Genomic DNA, 6,816 nt, shown 5'->3' on the forward strand with positions numbered 1-6,816 from the left:
CCTCCAAAGGGGGGTGGTAGGTTGGTTGTGGGATTTTCCTCTTTGGAAACTTTTGAAGTGTGCCCATGTAGAGCTTGGGGTTCAGGGAACAGTTACACTTTTCCTACTAAATGGATCTGCAGAGTTTTCTTGTACTTACTAATTTTTCCTAGGTCACAGATACCTGTCTTTTCATTTAGAGTTCCGAATGCTTGGGCCTGACAACAGCAGTTGCTCCCGGGTTCTCTCTGTTTTCAGGAAGAGAATAGCCATCATCTCTGTCCCTAGAGTTGGACCTGCAGGACTCCAGAACCTCTAACTCTGCAATCCTGCCTGGGCCCTCAGTTGGTTGCATACTCTGCATCTCCTGGGCTCAGCATCTCAGTAAGGCTGCCCTGTCTGTCACTGCATCATCTGCTTCGCCGAGGTTCTGCTGCGTGAAGAGCAGATACAGTGTGCTAGTCTCGCCTCGCTTTAGTCTGTGCTGTGCAATAGAAGGTCACACCAACTTCATAATTCAATAGTTATACACAATAAAATGAGCCCATTTCTGAAGTGCCTTTAGATATACTTAGACAAGCCCAAAGCCTTTGTGACACCCACCAAAATCAGTAAGTATTTGCATGACCCTGAAAGAAACCTGTCCCCTTCCCAAGTATCCTCCCACATGCCACCTAACAGGGCAGGGTCTCCAGGTCCAGTCAGTGTCACAGGTGCCAGGTCCTCTCATTGCCAAACTGTTGTTTGCCCCTTGTGTTCTGTTTTGTCTGATGTAATCCTCTTCTGAGCATGTCTTGGCTTGGACCAATGTTTCCATTCTCTTGGGAAAATATTATACAGTTATTGGGTATCCATCAGAGAAGACGACTTGGCCATGGGTGGAAGCCAACAGAAAGTCCTTGTTAGCCGGCTGGCGACTACACTGGGTTTTCAGGACCCAAGTACAGGCCGAAGCCTTTCTCAGGGTGAACTTTTAAGCACAAAACCCATATTCTGTGTTGACATGCTTCAGCTAACAAGAGCAGTCAGCTAGAAGCAGAGCTACAGAAACCAAAGACCAAGTGTAAAGGTAAAATTAAAAATGCCAGTCCCAGGCAGGAATGGCGCATGAGACCACACCGCAGGTCTCCAAAGGTGGCTGGTCCTGGGAAGTGGGCAAGACGGATAGGCACGCCATGCAGAGTGAGGTTGGATATTTATTTAGTGGGCTATAGAAGTATGGAAGGGAAGGGGGAGAAGGAGAAGAGAAGAAGAAGGAGAGAGAGAGAGAGAGAGAGAGAGAGAGAGAGAGGAGAGAAAAAAGAGAAGGGAGAGACAGAAGTTGCCTCTTCAAGAGGGAGACAGAAAAGGAAGAGACTCAGGCTGTAAACTTAAGATCAGCCTGCCTCAGTAGACCCGGGGGGGGGGGGAGTGGACATGGCTTGTCTCTTAAAGAGACAAAACAACCATTACAGACAGGACAGACCATTACTCCAAGGTCAATACATTTAGAGACTTTCCCAGAACTACGGACTTTGGTGGATTTAGGTCTTTGTTTTCATTTTGGCTGGTGGTCCTGATTTTTATGAATGCTACTTCCATCATGGAGTCAGTTGTGCCTCTTAAGGTTAGGGAGCCTGTTACAATAGTTGCATATACTTGTGTGTAAAAATATTTTCTATGTGTAAAATAATTGTGACAAGTTTGTGAAGACACTCACAGGTGAGCGTGCCAAAGGGAGGAGCTCAGTGGTGGACTATGTCACCAAAGCAGAGCATTGGAATTTAAATTATAATTACACTAGTATACCCATAAAATAAGGAAATTGTTTGTTTAGTTTGGTTTCTCGAGACAGGGTTTCTCTGTGTAGCCCTGGCTATCCTGAAACTCTTTGTAGACCAGGCTGGCCTCTGCCTCCAGAGTGCTGGGATTAAATGTGTGTGCCACTACTTACAGACTTGATTTTTTTTTTGAGTAGCATTTCTGTGTAGCCCAGACTGATCTTGTATATATATAATTTTCTATATAGTTGAGGAGGACCTTGAGCCTCTACATCACAAAAGATTACCCTACGCTTGATGTAAATTGTTGTTCTTGTAATGGGCACAATGCAGCATCAGGATGACAAGCAGAAAGGAGAGTTAATTGCCCCAGTGGATTTGGAGTGTTTACTCCGTGTATGTAGTATCCATCCTCTCTAACCAAGCAGGCTCTGTTGCTTCTGGGAGAATGGTCATTGTGTTCAGTATCATCCAAATTGGCAAACCATTTTTTTTCCGTAGAAACACTGCCATCTTGTGGACTTCTATGTGACTGCAACTCTAAAATGAGAACTTTTGTCCACGCCACTGTTTCATTCTTCTCAATAAATATGCACTGAGCATCCATCTTGGACTTTTGCCTACCCTTCAAAACTTACAACCTGTTGCAGGGTGTGGTGGTGCAGTCTTTAATGCCGACACTCGCAGAGGCAGAGGCAGAGGCAGAGGGAGGGGCAGAGGGGCAGAGGGGCAGAGGGGCAGAGGGGCAGAGGGGCAGAGGGGCAGAGGGGCAGAGGGGCAGAGGGGCAGAGGGGCAGAGGGGCAGAGGGGCAGAGGGGCAGAGGGGCAGAGGGGCAGAGGGGCAGAGGGGCAGAGGCAGCTCTGTGAGTTTGAGGCCAACCTGGTCTATAGAGTGAATAAAACATCTATACTTCAACCTGGGCTATACAGAGAGACCTTGTCTCAAAACAAACAAACAAAACTTCCAGCCTAATTTACTGGGCCCAAGAGCATGTGCAAATGCATGAACAAGACGTGGAGTGGTTAGCTGGCAGCCCAGCAATCAACAGGTAATATCGACACAGAGTGCTGACTCACCATGGAGACAGATCAGATTTCTCTGGGAGACCATAGAGGCTGAGTAGTCAGGGAAGGAAGTACCCTTTATCAGTTCTGTTCCTTTAGAGATCCCCGAGTGTTCCTTGTGAAAGACCTGGATAAATCCAGATCCCCCTAGCAGGAAAAAATAGAGCCAAAAATCTAAGCAGGGAGAGAAGAATCAGAAATCTAGGATTAGCTGGTTCAGTTTCAGGAACTAGCTGAAGATAAAGTTAGATTGTAATCTTGAGAATAATCTTGAGAAACAGGGAGTTGCCCCCTTGTGATTATCATTTGTATTTTTGGAATTTTCTTTGATGCCCTCCCTACCCCTTTGGATTACTGGGCTGTGGTTTCTTCCCTTAAAAACCCCTTCTCCCAGTTTCTCAGGGTCGAACTCTTCCCCTGCGTGGGTTATGAGTCTCAGCCCCAGTGCACTGGTTCCCGTCTTGTCGATTAAACCTCGTGTGATTGCAGCAAGGACGGTCTCTCGTGAGTTACTGGGGGAGTCGTGTTATCCTGAGACTTGAGTGAGAGTCTCCCCACACTGGGGGGGTCTTTCACCTGAGCCTCGAGTGTGAAGTAGAGGGTCCAAAAAAGTTCAGCTCAGCAGGTGAGGCCACTTACTTGGTTCTCTCAGCAAGTTTCCTGATATGAACTTCAGGCATTGATCCCAGAGCTTCCTTTCTGTCTCACCATGAAAATCTTGTTCTGTTCTCTGGACCCTGTACTTGCTGCTCAACACATCAAAAACAAGCAAGAGGGCTTAGCGGGTAAAAGCATTTGCTCAAGTTCAGTCTTGGAAGCCTTGGTAGAAAGAAAGAGCTGATTCTTGACAGTGGACCTCTGACCTCCACGTATGAGTGTTGTGCCATGGATCTCTCTCTCTGTTTCCCTGCCTCGTCTCTGTCTCTGTCTCATCTCTGTCTTCTCTCTCTCTCTCTTTCTCTCTCTCTCACACACAAACAATACATTTAAAAAAGAGACAAGGGAGAGAGAGTTCGTTTGGACTGATGGTTTTAGAGGATTCAGTCCTTGGTTACTTGAAACACATACTTGGGCAGAAACATCAAAGTGACAGGAGTGTGTGCCAAGGAGAGCTGTTTGCCTGAGGGCAGACCAAGGGTAGAGAAAGGGGACTACAGAAACCAGGGCCTGCTCACAGACCCTGTATCTCCTCTGACTAGGCTCTACCTCCTGCCTTCCGCCAACAACCATGGTGTTTGGACTCCATCAAGGGGCTAATCTCTTCACTGGATCTAACCATCTCTGAAATGCCATCCTGAATGACACTCTAAGGTGGGATTGACTCACCTAGGCACTTAGTCTCGTCTACAAACATCTGGGCAGATAAGAGGGAAAAGGCAGGACTGCGCACGGGGAGAAAATGAATGGGGGAGCAGACCTGGTCAAGCCTTAGCCCACTCTCTGCTGTGAGAGGAGTCCAGGCCAGACGGAGATGGTGCAGCTTTGGATGCCCTACCCACTCTCCCTTGTGAAGGGCCACAATTGCCCCCGATGCCAAGAATGGCTATTGCCATGGCTCTGTTCACTATAAATTTTTTAAATCTGGATGATAATGGCCAAAATGCTGCAATACGACATTGGTCGAATCTGCAGCGGCCCAAAGATTTGGTTAAATGGAAGGATGTGCTTTCTAATGAATGGAAAGGCCCGGATCCCATTCTATTGAGATCCAGGAGAGCTGTTTGTGTTTTCCCACAGGATCAAGAAAGCCCATTCTGGGTGCCGGAGAGACTAACCCGAACGGTGAAGAGTGCCCCACAACACGCGGACTCGCCTGAGGATTTGGCTGCTGTTCCTCCTGCCATTTTGCGGATGGATGACAGCGGTTGTGATGAAGCACCGATGGGGGATACTCTCAGCCTTCCCGAAGCCGACACCAGTCAGCCATAGAGTGGCGGTGTTTCCTCGGTTTTTTACAACCAATAAGACTCTGGGTCTCCCCTACCTTCCTAGACATGATTTATAAGCTTAGCCGAAAGATTCCAATTCTGGGTTATGTCCTTCATCTCCTACTTTAAAAATGGGTGGGGGTGGAAATGTTTTGGAACAGCCCTATGCTATGGAATAATGTTTCTCCTCTGGATGGTCTGCTGACTCAAATCCCAAAGTCGTAGGGACAAAATGGTTATTGCACAGCACTGGCTGCCCTGGAACAGGGAGCCTCTGCTTATGTGTGGTTATCTATGTTGAAGCAGTAAGGTTTATGCCAACCAGCTCCTGCACCCCTAGGACAATGGTCCATGGCACAGGGTGGAATGTTTGACTTAGCTAGCCCTGAAGGTTGTCGAGCTAAAGAGCATTGCACAGAGAATGGCCCTTTCTGAGAGATATGTCACCCTGCATACCCTTCCTGCCGCATATTCCCTTTCCCAGAAAAATGGCAGAGGGCAGGCCGGATAAGTTCCAGATGTCATGAACCTAGGGGCAGATTCCGTGTAAGCCCATTTTAATGTTTCCACTTTGGGAAGTGCGACCTCTATCTTTACCTTCTGAGGGAGTTGCCTTTCTGCAAAGAAGTAAAAAAAAGGGGGAGATGTGAAGGGCCGCATCCACATGCCCCATTACAAGATGGTGCTGGCAACCGGTTTCACCGCCAGGTAAACGCACATGTGCTAGGTAACTTTCCACTGTTGTCCCCGCCTACTCCCGAGGCATCATCTGGGATTATGGGCAGCAGACCAATCCAAGAGTGACACGTCCGAATCAAGGACTGTTTCCTATATAAGGGATGGGTTCCTTCATATCTGGGTCTCCGCCATGTTGGCTGATGCTCTCTCTCCCAAGGGGCATTAAAGCTATTTCTGCAGAAGAATCCTAGTGTCCCGCATGGTTCTTGCTGGCGAGACGATAGCGTGGGACACTCCCTTCTCTCCCACCTGGCTCAGTCACCAGTAAGAGGCACACACTCACTGACTGTGGACAGCAAGTTCTTGATCAGGAGGATCCGAGCAGTGTATCACCATGACTACCAAAACCCTGCTCACTGTCCTTCACTGGCCAATTGTCCAATGGACTCTGTGCTGGCTTCTGTGTTGTTTGTTGGGAGACAGGAACAGACAGACACAGGAAGATGAAGCAGAAGGGGATCTTGCCCTCCAGATGAGTCTAGAGGGGAGCCACATGGTTAGAGGGAAGTGTGGTGAGTTCACGACAGCGAGAGGACCTAGACAGGCTTCCCGGTCTGGTGTGGGCAGCCTTGACTAGGTACATCATTGTAGTTGAGCTTTTAAAATGAAAACTTTCACATTCGGTGTCTCAATTCTTGCTTTCTTATCCCTCACTCCACATCCTTTCCATTGTACTGAACTTTTTTCTTGTGTGAGAGGCACTCTATCACTCTCATCCGCAGTGACACTCTGGGCATATCCTGGTCTCTAAATGCCTGTCGTTCCGTTGCATTTTGTTATCTCCCTGAGTCAATGTGCTTGTATTCTTCTTCTTCTTTTTTTTTAATACTATACACACAGAGCCTGTTGTGAGGTATCTACCAGAGAAGCCCCCTTGGACATGGGTGTAAGCCAATAGAAAGTGCCTGTCCAAACCAGGTTGTGACTGGAGTGCAGTTCCAAGTCTTTCTCAGGGGAACTTTTTTTTTTGAAAAAAAAAAGGGGGGGATTTATTTATTTATTTATTTATTATGTGTACAGTGTTCTGCCTGCATGTATGCCTGCAGGCCAGCAGAGGTCATCAGAGCTCATTACAGATGGCTGTGAGCCACCATGTGGTTGCTGGGAATTGAACTCAGGACCTCTGGACGAGTAGCCAGTGATGTCAATCATTGAGCTATGGCTCCAGCCCCAGGGTGAACTTTAAAGCATAAAAAGACACCCAGGTTGACACACCTCAGTGAGCAATGACTCTTAGCCAGAATTTAGCCAGAAGCAGAACTACAAAAGCAAGACTTGAGGACTTTCCAAGAACTATGGACTTTGATGGACTGGATCATTGTTCCCATTTTGGCAGATGTTGCTCC

The sequence above is a fragment of the Myodes glareolus genome, chromosome 7, assembly GCF_982192425.1.
Source record: "Myodes glareolus chromosome 7, mMyoGla1.1, whole genome shotgun sequence".
Taxonomy (NCBI): domain Eukaryota; kingdom Metazoa; phylum Chordata; class Mammalia; order Rodentia; family Cricetidae; genus Myodes; species Myodes glareolus.